Below are 17,518 nucleotides of genomic sequence, written 5' to 3'. Positions count from 1 at the left end.
GGAACCCAGACCACTTCATTTCAATGAAGTGGTCTGCATGCAGTATTCCTCTCCTTTATTAGAAACTGCATTGTTTAGATTTCTTAGGTTCTCAGGTGCTTCCGCTACACAGACCAATTAAAACTCGGTCACTTGACACTTGGTCACGTGAAGGCTCCATAGGAAAACACCGCACATGAACATTAGATCCTCAATTTTATGAGTAGCCCTGGTTTGAATATCGGCAGAGGAGACCATGCAACGGTAGGCGGGCATGTGAACAGCACCGAGGGAGCCTTGGTGCTAGAAAAAGGTGTCAGGTCCCTTCAATCAGGCTTGAATCACTCAAATTAAAGTTCTCACCAGGCCTAATATGTGGAGACTTGAGGGGACTATTGGTGTGTCCCAAATTACGAGTGGTATTACAGAACAGTGAGAGTCCTTTTATAAGGAGGGTTATTGGAGGACTCTGTCCTGATGATAGTTATATTGGACACATATTGACTTTATTTTATATTTTCTACCTTTTTACTATGGAACCTGGATAGAGGGAGCTAGTGAGCTGACAGATTGCTTAACACTCACACTGCCCATGGGTCTTTTAAACTATTTTCCCACTGGCTGCTTGGCTTTCACTGCGCAAACAGCTTGGATTTTCAGCACAGGGATTTCAGCCTGCCAGAGAAACTAAAATTCAATAGACATCCATATCAATTTTGTTACTGAATGTAAAATTATGAACTTTAATAACAGTATAAACAAAGTCTGATCTTTGGTGTCCAGTCTGTTGATGCTGGATTATTTTTTTTATGATCAAGAATGTGTATAGTTGGACTTTAGTGAATAGCGCTAATTGATGTTTAAAACAAATCTATAAAAAAAACTGAATTTCCTCCCACCCTGTTCCACCCACTTGCCCCTGCTTGGCACCTCTCCCGTGATGCTGTCACTACAGATTATATATTTTAAAACTAATATCTATAGTTGAACCTGTTCACGTCAATGAACAACAACATTTAATTTAGTCGTTACAACACCTTTTCTATTTACACAATCTATATCTGTTATTTCACCCTTTGAGAACCTCAAGGTTAAAGATATATTAGCTTTATAGTATTCCATTCTCTGGCACCCTGTTTTGTTAACTGCCATATACCTGGGGACCTGATAGATTTTGCTTTTGTTTTTTTGATGAACAGATATGACATGCAAGAGTTCTTCAGATTTCAGAGCCATCTTATTCAAATGTGGCCAAAAGCTAAAAGATTAAAGACATCTCTCTCATTTCCTTCTTGTGATTCATTTTTTTTTCAATTATTCATCATTCTGGCAGAAAATCCTAAGTCAGTGATTGGTTTGATCCAACAATGAGGAGAATAAGAGCTAAATTGGGGACCAGGATGGCTCCTCAGGATCATATTTTATGATGCAAATGCAAGGTTCTCTATACTCTTCAAAGCTGTTTAATGTACCAGGTGATCATTTTTTTGCCATTTATTTTAAATATTTTTTTAAATGAGAAATCTCACAAATGTATTAAAACTTTGTATAGGGAGATCAAAGGCAGACTAAACTATAAATACAGGATAATAATCAGTAAAAGAGAGAGCAAAACAGAACTGCCTGCAGTTGCTAGGCAGATACTGCTCAATCAAATACTACTCCTCCACTGGCAAAACCCAAGGTGGGAACATGTGTTGACTTAAAATAGAGTGGTACCAAGGGTCTTGCAGCCATCATCAATTGGCAGATAATGAAGCATCAAAAATGGTTGAAATAAGCTTTTACACAGAAGGTGAAATAAGTGTCAGAACGACATCTGAGTCGTGGAACAATCCAACGGAAGGTGTAGATATATGCTTGTGGCATACACCACACCTCCAGTAAGTTGAATCTACACTTTGGAACATTCTCAAGGGCGTTTGGGGCATCCAGATATCAAACGGCCAAAGGTTTCTCTAGAGTTTCCATATGAAACATGAAAAAAGAGTGCACTAAACTGACATTTCCTCCATATTTATTAAAACAATATAAAACTAAATTTTAAGCTGCTCACTATACTGGTGATGTATCCTTAACATATACATGTAAAGAACAACCAGAAAAACAATCAAAACAGTGGAGCACTACACAGATACAAAGACGTGTATCATGTATAAATGTAAATGTATAAGAAGTGTAAAAGTTTTATAACAAATCATAAAAAAAATAATCTTAAACTACAGTGTTTTAAAGTGTCATATTGTGTGCCACAAATCCATAAATAATCTAATCGTAATCACACATAATCGTGCTAGTACAGTAATCCAATGTATAAAACAAGTCAAAATGCAATGAAAAAAAACCCTCTAACATACTACTTAAAAGACAAGCTTTCCAGAGTTTTCCTCTGTTCTTAAGTCTAACATGGGAAATTGGGTATTTGGATAAAGATTTGCCTTTATTTGGTATAACAACCTTTAAAAACTCGCTTATAGGGGGGCATGGCTTGGCGGCCATGTCGGTCGGATACATCCAGAGTGAGCTCTGGCACTTAAGCTGCAAAATCACCACAATAACACAGTTTATACACCCCCCTCCACCCCCAACTGAAAACACTACTTGCTCCTAAGGTACTTCTGAACCAAGCGCGACGTACCTAAGAGTGTCTGATGCCTCTTGTTGCCCAGGACGACGGAGAACTGAGGAGTTGTCTGGTGGTCTTGTGCACCTGGAGTGGTGGAGAAGCAGCCGATCTCCGTTCCTAACCACGCGGCTGTTTGGTGCCCCTTTCCCCCCCTCTGGACCAGTGGGGTGATGCCGGTCTACCTCATGGAGGCTCCCTCGTTACGCTGAGGGTGCCCGGCGTCATCTCAGACACTAAACCCCACTCAAGACGGCGCCTGCCACATGCTCCCCCAACCCTCTGCAGAAGACGCCTAAGCTGTTGCACAAAGAATATATTGACAGTGCAATTCCTCAGGGGCTGAGGTAAAGTCTTTGAAGGAAGAGATGCCACATATCGTGACGAATGGAGAGATGCCATACATATCGGCTGACCTCACCAACGAGTCTGGGACACATGTATATTGTACCATATGTTCGTGTTATACCTACTCAACAGACAAAAAAAAAACCTTGCTTATTAACTTTAAAAATAAAGAGTTTAGTAACTATAACGTGTTTTACCTACTTGTAGGCTTCCTTAGTCAGTAATGCATGTCTCTGAAATCCCTGGGTTTTTAAAGCCAATAGTGGCATTTTGTTTTCCCAGGTTGTGCATTCCACTCCTTGTTTTTACGATTCCTTAATTAGCCTTAATGTTGCAAGCCTCATCTTTAGTTTGTCTAGGTGCTATTCATATGTGGAAGTGCTCTCCAGATTCCTAACGAGGTGCAGCTCGGACCACAAAGGCCCTATTACCTTGCGTTCCATCTGTTATGATGGCTATATCGGCCATATTGATTTGCATTCCATCTCGCACATAGGCCATGATTATTTACGTCCCATTGGTCAATACAGCCATCTGGGATTGCATTTCATATTGGCCATATTGGTTTGTGTTCCATTTCTGGTGACCGCCATGTTTATTTCAGTTTTATTGGTCATGGCATTTCACGTTGTTACTTCATTATCATACACCATATATATAAAAAATTTATATAGATTGGATGATCCATATTAGTCCAGTAAACAAGATGCCAAAATAACAGAGAATTGTAGTATGCAATGATACCATTCTTTTTGGACTAACATAATACTTAAAAGACAAGCTTTCCAGAGTTTTTCTCTGTTCTTAAGTCTAACATGAGGAATTGGGTATTTAGATAAGTGTTTTCCACAGTGTGGGAACTGGTGGATTACAAACACTTTTTTATATTTGTGAAGCGCTCCACTGTTTTGATTGTTTTTCTACAGTTTCCACATGTTTGGATACTATAGAATAATAATGGATAAGAATCTGCCCATATTGGGACCAGACTGGGTGAAATAAGAACACTATTTAAAATAGACAGGCTTGAGAGACTATGTTTCATTCTGAACTAAGCCTTTGAAGGCAGTATGTGAACAGTATAAATTGTGACTGCATGGTAATGAATGGCTTGTTAACAATTAATGGTCAGTAGAACAGAGAGGGCACCCTGACTAATCAGATGATCTTAATTTAAAATTGCTTCTCAGGATGAAAAGTGTAGAACTAATAGCTAATAGCAGTTTCTGTCTGAGCTAAAGAATTCAGAAGAAGAAAGAGGGATTGCACTCATTCAGAAAATATCAGACACCTATTAAAAAGTCTGGGATGTCTTCTGGGGACCCTTGCAGACAAAATCCACGGAAGAGAGGAGAGACAAAGTTTATCAGTTTATGAGCGGGGACAGAGAGACATAATAATAGAGGCATTAGTCTGTTAAGGCTCTATCAACCTTTCAGAGGATAAGGATGTTATATCTCAGTCTGAGAAGCTTATTACACCTCACAAAGTGAAGGACTGCCTAATGCACAGAACAACAACAACAAAAAATGAAATGAGAATGGGAATAGGAATAACAAGTTATTTTAAGAGACCAATTCAACTAAACCAAGTGGCCTTGTCTCTCAGGTCAGAGATTAATTTAATTCTTAAATATGTAATCTCCAAGCAACACCAAGTAAAAGGAAACCGCCGTCTCTGGTGGGAGGTTTGTATATGGGGCAAAGTGACGTTCGCAATCTCACATTTTGATATATTGATTTTTAGGTTGACCACGGAGTTGTATTGCTTAAACTCATCCATGCTATTACAAATGACTGCTCTTAATGTGTAATCATGAAATTAAAGTCATGCACAAACCTGGAGACTTTATTTTTAGGATTCGATGTGAGCCAGTATAACTGTATGATTGAGTAATTGTATGACCACCACGAATGGTCCCAGGCACAAGATAAAACCAATGGTAAAAGAGGACACCCATGATGGATGCCAATACCATGCCAATGCATGTCAAATGCCACTGACAGTGCTCTATTACTTTTTAACCTAGCAGCTGCGCAGGAGTAAATCTGTTGACACATCCCCTAAACCAGGGATAGTCAACCTTTGGCACTCCAGACGTTTTGCACTACATCTCCCATGATTCTTTGCCAGCATCATGGCTGTAAGTGCGTTATGGGAGATGTAGTCAATAATATCTAGATTGTGGAAGGTTGCCTACTTTGCCCTAGACCCATTCACACTGGAGTAATATACATTTTTTTATGCTTTAAAATAATTGTGCCATCAATTCATTATGTGGCTGTGAGGATTTGACCTAATTTATTCAGTCTTTTTTACTGAGTCAAATTATTCTAATGAAATTCTTGACCTCTAATACTGAGCTAATATCATTACGCCAAATGGTGTGATTGATTAGCTGCGCTTGAACAATAGTCCCTTTTCTAATCAGGCAGAGATTAATGGTTAAAACGGTGAGGGGGCACTGAAAACTGAGTAATGTACATTTTTTATAGAAATATCATTATTGGCTTACAAGAAATGTCAATACTTCTTTTATAAGTGAGCAGTGATTAACGTAGTATATTAAAAAGATCAATAACGTTATTCGCACAGTGCACATTTTGTATTATACACATTGGTGTTGTAAAAAAAATGGAATAAAAATGGAAAATTACTCTCATACATAACAATAATAAACACCTGGCTGAAAAGGATATTGGTGGTAAGAACAAAACATATACGCAAAAAAATATTACGGACGTGCAACTACTGCCAAACTTTAATTGAACAGCCATAGATTCTAAATATTTAGGATGAGATCCAAAGACGAAGTTGTTTACTATAATATCCAACAATATTTAATTTAGTTGTTACAACACTTTTTACTTCATACACAGTGAATGTATTTGGCTTTGCAATGCTCACTTCTCTGGTAATAATAATTTCCATAAACAAGACTTGATGCAGAGCAGGATGGATCATAAGGTGACCATAGGCAACCCTTAGGGCCCAGGGACTAGACAAGAGCCCTGGAATGATGGATTTGCTTGGCCCATTCTATGTGAAGAATGAAGCTCAGAGCCCAAAATAAGTAACCTACCTACGGCTCCGTGGGATATTCATCCTTCACTGACTGGATCTCTATGCTTAACACGTATCAACGTTTTTGAGAACCAACGTACCCATATTTTGCTATGATTCTAGATTTTCCTGACCACTTGGGCATATCGTTGGGAACATTTTCAGACTCCTCATTAGTAATTAACTGCAGCAAAAGTATAGTCCTAAAATCCTGATAACCACTTGGTTCGAGGACTTTTTTTGGATGACTCTGATGACTTTGCACTCCTTTCCCAGTTGGATCATGAAGTCTTATCCAGTACTGAACTTGATTGCGATGTAATTTGCTAACTTGTTAATATAGATCTAAAACAAAACATAGCATTACATGAAAAAAAGTTTACACAATTTCTAAGTGATTTAACGTCTTCACTCGTTTGCATGTCAAGCTGAGAACTCTGGGATAGTTGTAGAAACATGATTTTTCAAGCTTCTGTGCCCAAGTAGGCCTTTTCAAAGACCACTTTGAGATACGCGAGTCAGAGAGACTTCAACTTCTAGACCAAAACTGGTGCACTGTGGGTGAGAACCACAAGGTCAAAACTGGCAGTTCATGGCTGTTTTCTGGTCACTGATCCTTTTGGATCACAGCTCATGCTTTGGTTTTAAAACAGTTGTGGAAAATAGTTTTACAAACATGATTTCTTGAGTTTCTACCTCCGAGAAGGACTTCTTAAAGTCCAACCTGATATGTGGAGGTGATATGCATTTGCAATTTGATTTTCAACAGAATATAATAAACAGTATGGTGAGAGCAAAATATGTGGTGAATAAACCAAATGTGGATAATTTATAAAACATGCAATATTACTATGTGTCTGTATGTGTCCTAGAACTATAAAACACAAGACATAGTATAGCCTGTATGTAGAAATAAAACAAATGGAGAAGAAAATATCTCACTCACATATTACTGATATATACAAACAAAACAGAATATGTGCACACAACCCCAGTGAGAAAAACAGTGATGGTATATAAACAAAATGAAACTTCCCTTCGTGGGGTTAAGTTTCCAAAACAAAGTCCCCAAAGACTTCCTCTTGTCTTCAATACAAATGCAATATAGAATAGGGGATCATCTGCTAAATACAGATAAAATGGAGAGACATAGCGTTTAACTGTGTGAGAGTTAGTGAGGTATTATAATTTACAATTGGCCACTCACAAATTATCAGATGTAAATCAGCCTTGAGTGAAATCTTTTTCTTCTGATTCTTCACACTCCCATCAGTCAATCAGAGTATTTGCTCAAAAGAGAAAGTATATGGAGAAAAATAAAGTGCAATTCCAGAGTAAAGTATAAAAAGAATTTAATAACTTACATATAAGTTAAAAGCATTGAGTATATCACCACTGGGCGTCCTACGCGTTTCGTCCTAAGATGGGACTTCCTCAGGGACTTGGTGCATCAATCACAACAGAAAATGTGTATAAAAAACATTCCCACCCGCCCGTTCTTATATATCCCCTCCCGGAGTTCATTATTCAATTATTCCCGGCCGGTGTTTCTTCTCCGTTCGGGCCGCACTTCCTGCTTGGACGCGATGACGTCATCACGTACGCACGTCCCTTGCGTTTCAGACGTGCGTTCCAAATACCCGGAAATGGATGACAGTCATGAATCTTCAGTTCTCCCGGAGACATATGGGCAAATCAAAGCATATAAGGGGGAAGGAAGTTTAAAGAAGACTCTGGATAGCACATTTGTGGATAAAAATATCCATTATATTTCTACTGGAAGCTAAAAAAATCATATATATTGAAAATATATACATAGATATTATATATATATATAAACTATGTTGTAAAAAAAATCATAATAATAAAAAATGAAAAAATGAAAAAATAAAAATACACTAAAACAAGTATATACATCTAAATTATTATTTGCCTTATAGCGGAAAGCAGCAAAGTCAATTATTCTCAGCTCTAAAAAAATTATTGTACTGTTTACAAAATGTGGAGCCAACAAACTGTTGTGGTTTTGGTGCTTGGAGTGTTTCTTTAAATTTACATAGGCATTCAAAAGCAACTTTTTTTGTTTTAGTTTAAAAACATGTATTCCTTTACTCACAGATCCTAATATTTTATCAAGACATTAAAACTTAAAAGCATGTTGCCCACTACTTTCTAAATGCTGAATTGTAATAAACTGAAAATCAAATTGAAGAAAATTGCTCAAAATCACCAGGTGTGTGTCACTCTAAATCACACAAAATAAAACCAACAGAATATAATAAACAGTATGGTGGGAGCAAAATATGTGGTGAATAAACCAAATGTGGATAATTTATAAAACATGCAATATTACTATGTGTCTGTATGTGTCCTAGAACTATAAAACACAAGACATAGTATAGCCTGTATGTAGAAATAAAACAAATGGAGAAGAAAATATCTCACTCACATATTGTAAATAGGAGACCAAAAAGCTGGAATTGCAATATAAGGAGTTCACTGCCGATCCTCTACTTTCCTCCTGGACGGTTTTCACAAACGCCAAACAAAGGTGTAGATGCCGGAACAGAATCTTTATTAATGCAATACAGCATAAAAACCGCATCTCCAATGAAGAACTGCACAACGCGTTTCGACCGATGGTCTTTTTGCATTAATCAAGATTCTGTTCCGGCATCTACACCTTTGTTTGGCGTTTGTGAAAACCGTCCAGGAGGAAAGTAGAGGATCGGCAGTGAACTCCTTATATTGCAATTCCAGCTTTTTGGTCTCCTATTTACTATATGTGAGTGAGATATTTTCTTCTCCATTTGTTTTATTTCTACATACAGGCTATACTATGTCTTGTGTTTTATAGTTCTAGGACACATACAGACACATAGTAATATTGCATGTTTTATAAATTATCCACATTTGGTTTATTCACCACATATTTTGCTCCCACCCAGGGGCGGACTGAGAACCCTCAGGGCCCCCGGGCAAAATAAATCAAGGGCCCCCTTACAGGCCCCACCCATACTCCGCAGCAAGCGCCACCCATGTCCCGCCTCCATGCACCGCCTCCAGCCACACCCTACACAATCTTTAGACACAAGGAACAAAAGTGCAATAATCCCTTCAAGGCCCCAGTAGAGACTACAATTGAGGGCTAATGGGCCATGGAGGGGGGTCTTTCTAGCAGAGGCTATCTCAGTGTCCTTTAGATAGTGTGTTAGAAAGAATCCCCTCCAGGCCCTATTAGAGACTACAATGGAGTCTAATGGGGGCCTGGAGGGGGGTCTCTCCAACACTCTGGTTCCTATTCACAATATAGCAACACAACATAGCTGATACCTAGGCCAAGTTGGCTCCTCTTACCTTAATTACTGTTGCTGGCTGGCAGTCTGTGGGCTTGCTGGAAGGCTGTGGGCTTACTGGCTGCGGCTGGCAGGCTGTGGGCTTGCTGGCAGGCTGTGGGCTTGCTGGCTACTGCCGGCAGGCTGTGGGCTTGCTGGCTGCGGCTGGCATGCTGTGGGCTTGCTGGAAGGCTGTGGGCTTACTGGCTGTGGCTGGCAGGCTGTGGGCTTGCTGGCAGGCTGTGGGCTTGCTGGCTGCGGCTGGCAGGCTGTGGGCTTGCTGGCAGGCTGTGGCTTGCTGGCTGGCAGGCTGTGGCTTGCTGGCTGCGGTTGGCAGGCTGTGGGGTTGCTGGCTTTAAGCCTAACTGGTGGCCTGTAGGCTGGCTGGCTGTCTACTGGCCAGCCTCTGGGCTGGCTGGCCTGTGGGTTGGCTGGCTTGCTGGCTACTGGGGCACTCGTAGATTATTTAAATAAATAATCCATGCACAATAACCACTACTACTCTGTGTAGTCGTTATGGTGCCAGGAGGGCCGGGCCCCCCTCCCAGAGTAAGTAGTCAAACCGTTTAAGAACAGTTTGACAACTTACCTGGGGTCTGCTGGGATATGAGGCTGTAGAAGGGTATAGGAGCAGTGGTGCAATGTGTAAGGGGTGCAGACTGTGTGAAAGGTTCAGTGTGTGTGAGGGGGTGTAGTGTGTGAATGTGTAGGGTGTGTGGGGCAATGTGTGTACGAGGGGGCTGTGTATGTGTGTGGCAATGTTAGTATGGGGGGCTGTGTGTGTATGGGTGGGCAGTGTATGTGTGTGTGTGTGAGGCAATGTGTGTAAATGTGTATGGTGTGTGTGGGGGCAGTGTGTGTGTATGGTGTGTGTGGGGGCAGTGTGTGTGTATGGGGGGCAGTGTGTGAATGTGTATGGTGTGGGGGCAGTGTGTTTATGGGGCTAAAGTTCACTCTCACCACTGCGACCACCAGGAATACCTGGTGGTCACAGTGTTGAGAGTGAACTCTAGCCCGTAGCTGGTGGTAACCGCGGCAACGATCTGTGCTCGCACAAGAAGGACCCAGAGGAGCTGCAGGCTGAGCTCCCGGGTCCTCTCTTCCTCCCTCCCCTTCCGGCTGCCCGCACGGTGCCTGCGGACAGGGGAGGGGGCAATTGCCCTCCTCTTACTCCCCCCTCCCCCTCTTCTTACCCCCCTCCCCCTCTTCTTACCCCCTTCTTACTCCCACTCTCTTCTTACCCCCATTCTTACTCTCCCCTCTTCTTACTCCCCCCTCCCCCTCTCCTTACTCCCCCTTCTTACTCTCCCCATCTTCTTAATCCCCCTCCCCCTCTTCTTACTCCCACCTCTTCTTACTCCTCCCTCTTCTTACCCCCTCCCCCCTCTTCTTACCCCCTCCCCGCTCTTCTTACCCCCCTCCCCCCTCTTCTTACTCCCCCTTCCTCTTTTTACTCCCCCCTCCCCTCTTCTTACCCCCTTTACTCCCCCCCTCTCTTTTTAATCTCCCCTCTTCTTACTCTCCCCTCCCCCTCTTCTTACTCCCCCCTTCCTCTTTTACTCCCCCTCCCCCTCTTCTTACTCCCCCCTCCCTTCTTACCCCCTCTTTCTCTTCTTACCCCCTCCCTCTTCTTACCCCCCCTCCCTCTTCTTACCCCCCTCTCTTCTTACCCCCTCCCTCTCTCTTCTTACCCCCCTCCCTCTCTCTTTTTACCCCCCTCCCTCTCTCTTTTTACCCCCCCTCACTCTCTCTTTTACCCCCCCTCTCTCTTTTAACCTCCCCTCTCTCTTTTAACCTCCCCTCCCTCTCTCTTTTAACCCCTCCTCTCTCTTTTAACCCCCCTCCCTCTCTCTTTTAACCCCCTCCCTCTTTTAAACCCCCCTCCCTCTCTCTTTTAACCCCCCCTCCCTCTCTCTTTTAACTCCCCCCCCTCCCCTCCCTCCCTCTCTCTTTTAACTCCCCCCCCTCCCCTCCCTCTCTCTTTTAACTCCCCCCCTCCCCTCCCCTCCCTCTCTCTTTTAGCTCCCCCCCCTCCCCTCCCCTCCCTCCCTCTCTCTCTCTCTCTCTTTTTACCCCCTCCCCGTAGCGTGGCCGAGAGGCTCTGCGTCCGCGGTGCCGACCGGATTGATAGGAAGGTGCACACACACTGAGTGTGCACCTTCCTGTCAGTCCGGCCGGGTACAGGAAACAGAAACTCCTGTTCCGCGCAGAACAGGAGTTTCTGTTTCCTGTACCCGGCCGGACTGCCAGGAAGGTGCACACTCAGTGTGTGTGCACCTTCCTATCACTCCGGCCGGCACCGCGGACGCAGAGCAGCTCGGCCACGCTACGGGGAGGGGAGGTGAGAAGCTGCAGCCGCCTGAGCGCTCTTAAGAGAGCGCTCAGGCGGCTGCAGCATTTAAAGGGGCGGCCGGGCCCCCTGATGGCGGGCCCCCCTCCCGGCCGGGCCCTCGGACCATGTCCGAAGTGCCCGACCGGTCAGTCCGCCCCTGCTCCCACCATACTGTTTATTATGTTCTGTTGGTTTTATTTTGTGTGATTTAGAGTGACACACAACTGGTGATTTTGAGCAATTTTCTTCAATTTGATTTTCAGTTTATTACAATTCAGCATTTAGAAAGTAGTGGGCAACATGCTTTTAAGTTTTAATGTCTTGATAAAATATTAAGGATCTGTGAGTAAAGGAATAAATGTTTTTAAACTAAAACAAAAAAAAAGTTGCTTTTGAATGCCTATGTAAATTTAAAGAAACACTCCAAGCACCAAAACCACAACAGTTTGTTGGCTCCCCCCATTGTAAACAGTACAATAATTTTTTTAGAGCTGAGAATAATTGACTTTGCTGCTTTCAGCTATAAGGCAAAATTACTAATAATATATATGAGATTTTGCCTTTTAGCGGAGAGGAGCAAGATGAATTGAAAGAAGCAAGGTTAATCAGTTATCTTGACTTTGGCAGGTGAACTTACACTTTAATGTTCGTTGCACAGGAACTAAAAAAAATACTTTTTATGTATTTGCGCTGATAAATACTATAGCGATTACTGACGTCCAAGAGTAGTGGAAGTTTTAGCACAGAGCTTATTTCTACATTAAAGTTATTGGTTAATTTGGTTTGTATACAGTCTGAATGTGGAAAATCTGTCACTGGTGGTTTAACTGCATTATACAGGAACAAACTATCCTTGTTGGTTATATTTCTATTCTAGCTCGCGGATGAAATCACCATTAAGTGTTTTGTGTATTAAATAGATTTGGTTGCAGACTAATGACATATAAAAACAAAATGCCTTCATAACTACTTTTGGTTAACTACCACATTTGATGAGTCTCATCTCATCTACTGCATTTAACAGTTTATTGTGCTACTCATTGTCATTTCTCCAATTCCATTGGAATGCAAACACGAAAACTATCTGTCCTATATTGCTTGTAATTTGTATTTTAAGAATGCCAAGACAAAGTGATAGATTAAGCTAAGTAAAATGTATTATGATTAACATCCGATACGCAGCTCCAGGGAGTGTTAGCAGAATGCACATTGCTTGTGACTAACTGCCTTGAATGGTCTCCCGAATCCATCAGAGCACAGCAGTGTGAGTGTCTGCTTTTATATCATTGGCTTAATCATAGTTATGTCTTTACTGCTAATGCCATCTGGTATGTGTTGTAATGTTTCACTCCTGCTGAAGATAGTGCAGGATTTGAAACTTGTGGTCAATGGATGAATAAATTGTTGCAGCATCCTGTACATGACATGTTCCTGTATGTCTACTTAATTTAACCCTGCTCTTAAATAAAAGTCATAGAGGGACGTGACTTGGGCTGCAATCCAAACCATGGTGGCCTAGCGGCAGGGGCGTACCTAGAGCATTTGGCACCCGGGGCGGACCCTGAGTGTGGCACCCCCCCCGCCACCCCACCCCGATCACATAAATTTCATACACTCCCTACACATAAAAACCCTGCACCCCAATCACATAAATTTCATTCACTCCCTACACATAAAAATCCTGCACACCCCCTTAATAAAAAACAAAAACGTGCACAACCCCTCTTAATAACAAAAAACCTGCACACCCCCCTTATAAAAACCCTGCACAACCCCTTAACAAAAAACAAAAAATCTGCAGTGCACATCCTCCCTTAATAAATAGAATACTGCAACCCCCTTAATCAAAAAACCCCTGCACCCCATTATTTAAACCTCCCCCTTTAATTGTTTAATCCACAGCCCCCTTTAATTAATCCTCACTCCCCCTTAATTAATACACCCCCCTTAATTAATACACCCCCATTAATTAATCCACACACCCCTTAATTAATACACCCCCCTCAATTAATCCACACACCCCTTAATTAATACACCCCCCTCAATTAATCCACACACCCCTTAATTAATCCTCACTCCCCCTTAATTAATACACCCCCCTTAATTAATACACCCCCTTAATTAATACACCCCCTTAATTAATACACCCCTTTAATTAATCCTCACCCCCCTTAATTAATCCACACCCCCTTAATTAATCCTCACTCCCCCTTAATTAATACACCCCCCTTAATTAATCCACACCTCCCCTTAAATAATACACCCCCCTTAATTAATCCACACCCCCCTTAATTAATCCTCACTCCCCCTTAATTAATACACCCCCTTCATTAATCCACACCCCCCTTAATTAATCCACACCCCCCTTAATTAATACACACACCCTTAATTAATACACACCCCCTTAATTAATACACACCCCCTTAATTAATCCACACACCCCTTAATTAATCCACACACCCCTTAATTAATCCACCTCCCCTTAATTAATACACCCCCCTTAATTAATCCACCTCCCCTTAATTAATACACCCCACCTTAATTAATACACCCCCCTTAATTAATCCACACACCCCTTAATTAATACACCCCCTTAATTAATCCTCACTCCCCCTTAATTAATACACCCCCCTTAATTAATCCTCACTACCCCCTTAATTAATCCTCACTACCCCCTTAATTAATACACCCACCTTAATTAATCCTCACTCCTCCATAATTAATACATCCCCCTTAATTAATACACCCCCTTAATTAATCCTCACTCCCCCTTAATACACCCCCCCAAATTAATACACCCCCCTAAATTAATACACCCCCTTAATTAATCCTCACTCCCCCCTTAATTAATCCTCACTCCCCCTTAATTAATACACCCCCTTAATTAATACACCCCCTTAATTAATACACCCCCTTAATTAATCCTCACTCCCCCTTAATTAATACACCCCCCTTAATTAATCCTCACTCCCCCCTTAATTAATACAGCCCCCTTAATTAATCCACACCCCCCTTAATTAATCCTCACACACCCTTAATTAATCATCACTCCCCCTTAATTAATACAGCCCCCTTAATTAATCCACACCCCCCTTAATACACCCCCTTAATTAATACTCACCCCCATTAATTAATACACCCCCCTTAATTAATACACCCCCCCTTGATCAATCCTCACCCCCCTTAATTAATCCTCACTCCCCCCTTAATTAATACAGCCCCTTAATTAATCCACACCCCCCTTAATTAATACACCCCCTTAATTAATCCTCACTCCCCCCTTAATTAATACAACCCCCTTAATACACCCCCTTAATTAATCCTCACCCCCCTTAATACACCCCCTTAATTAATACACCCCCTTAATTAATACACACCCTTAATTAATCCTCACTCCCCCTTAATTAATACACCCCCCTTAATTAATCCTCACTCCCCCCTTAATTAATACAGCCCCCTTAATTAATCCACACCCCCCTTAATTAATCCTCACACACCCTTAATTAATCATCACTCCCCCTTAATTAATACAGAACCCTTAATTAATCCACACCCCCCTTAATACACCCCCTTAATTAATACTCACCCCCATTAATTAATACACCCCCCTTGATCAATCCTCACCCCCCTTGATCAATCCTCACGCCCCTTAATTAATCCTCACTCCCCCCTTAATTAATACAGCCCCTTAATTAATCCACACCCCCTTAATTAATACACCCCCTTAATTAATCCTCACCCCCCTTAATACACCCCCTTAATTAAGCCACACCCCCCTTAATACACCCCCTTAATTAATCCTCACTCCCCCCTTAATTAATACAACCCCCTTAATACACCCCCTTAATTAATCCTCACCCCCCTTAATACACCCCCTTAATTAATACACCCCCTTAATTAATCCTCACCCCCCCTTAATACAGCCCCCTTAATTAATCTACTCACATTTTGATGATGTCTTGACCGACTGGGTGCCTCACCGCCCGGATATTGGAACCTTCAGCTGGATATCCGTGAAGGCGGGCTGATGGCGCTGCGCACGACGTCATCACGGTGCGCGACGCCGCGGCCCGCAACACTCCTCCCCCTTCTCCTTCAAGTAAGTCCCGCCGGGTCGCAAAGGTGCTGCGGCTGTGCGCAGCCGCCGCAGCGTAATGATGGGGGGGTGACACATGACACTGGACGTCATGGCACCCCCTTAGTCAGTGGCACCCGGGGCGGGCCGCCCCCCCCGCCCCCCCCTTAGTACGCCACTGCCTAGCGGTAGAAAGCATCTGTACCTCGGGGTTGGTATTAACTTCCCTTGTACTGGTAAATTGTAAAGTTTTAGATAGGGATAAAAGTGAGGCAATCCCTTTATTGTGAAGTTAGCAAAATAGACAGTAAGGGAAATATCCCATCGCCATGTAAAAAAAAAAAAGGGATTGAATAAAATACAAACTGTAAAATTCATCCTTCTATGCTGACGTAACCAGGCCCATTATTTTATGGCACATTTTAAATCTAACTAATTGACAGTAGCGTGGATCCGGTGAGATCAGAAAGCACTTTGTAAGGTTACTTGCTTAGTGTAGCGGAGGGCAGTATTATAATCCCCGATATCCGCTGGTTCCACAGGTACCTCCACAGTCAGCGCTGAAAAGTAAGGCAAGTTCCCAAATCCTCCCAATAACTGGACGAAACACAGTCTGGGAGTCAACTAACTGGCTTTATTCACAGCTGGCATATTTATACAGTTCCCCATGCAAGGGGTTTCCATACAGTAAATCCAGGGGATTTCTCCCATCATGCAATGTAATTTTCCCAACAGGCTGTGCTGCACGAGAAGGATACTCCTACTAAAATGGACGATTAAGTGGATTATCCCCTCGTGCAGCAGAACTGACAATCTGTATTAAAATACGGTTTTCACATTTTATTCGGTAGATTTAAATGACCGAATGTTCGGCAGGTAGCTGGGACCTGAGCGCATCTTTTGGGAGAATACCGCTCAGCTCCCAGCTGAACTGACCGAACGCCGCATAAAATACACTTAACCATCGAGTTCGGTTTAAAACTACCGGACACCGATGGGAAACATAATGCGATGAGAGCGGAACTCCCGAACGCTCGGGAAGTCCAGCGGTGTTCGTATCATTGAGTAGCCGTTTTCAGTACCAGGCGCTCGACGACCGAACACCGCTGGAGAGACAAAGGATCCAAGATGGCCGACCGCCGCATGGTCGGTAGTCGAACGACGGCCACCTAGGAGAGCCTTTAATTACCGATTGCAACAATGTTGCAATCGGTTAACGAGCGCCACACGACTGCTAAGTGTGTGGTCCACCTGGGGAGCCCGTGTTCGGTTGGCGAACGGCCCGGATGGCCGCAATTCGTCAAACGAAGGGTTTGCATGCTGGTAGCGTAGGGCTGCCAGCATGCGAACGGTGCTATACAATACACACATAATATAGAAGATACAGTCCCCCCTTACATCCTATGGACAACCTCTACATATCATAGTCCAGAAGTGGCTAGGTTTGCCACAATGCTCCCCCAGAACCAAGCCGGCATACACAGTCTGATCCCAACGGATCGGCTTGGGGATGTCCGGGGGAGTACTCACAGATCATTTTTCAAGTTCAGTTTGTCTGGATAACCTGTCGGCGTTACCGTTTTGCTTCCCTGGGCGATAATGGATCGTAAAGTCAAAGGGCTGTAGCGCCAAGCTCCAGCGCAACAGTCTGGCATTGTCCCCAGCCACACGGTTCAGCCATACCAACGGGTTATGATCTGTGAGTAGGGAAAAGGGTTGTCCATACAAATAAGGTTGCAACTTTTTGAGGGCCCACGCCACGG

This window comes from Pelobates fuscus, chromosome 1 (assembly GCF_036172605.1).
Source record: "Pelobates fuscus isolate aPelFus1 chromosome 1, aPelFus1.pri, whole genome shotgun sequence".
Lineage (NCBI taxonomy): Eukaryota > Metazoa > Chordata > Amphibia > Anura > Pelobatidae > Pelobates > Pelobates fuscus.
This window is presented reverse-complemented; position numbering follows the sequence as displayed.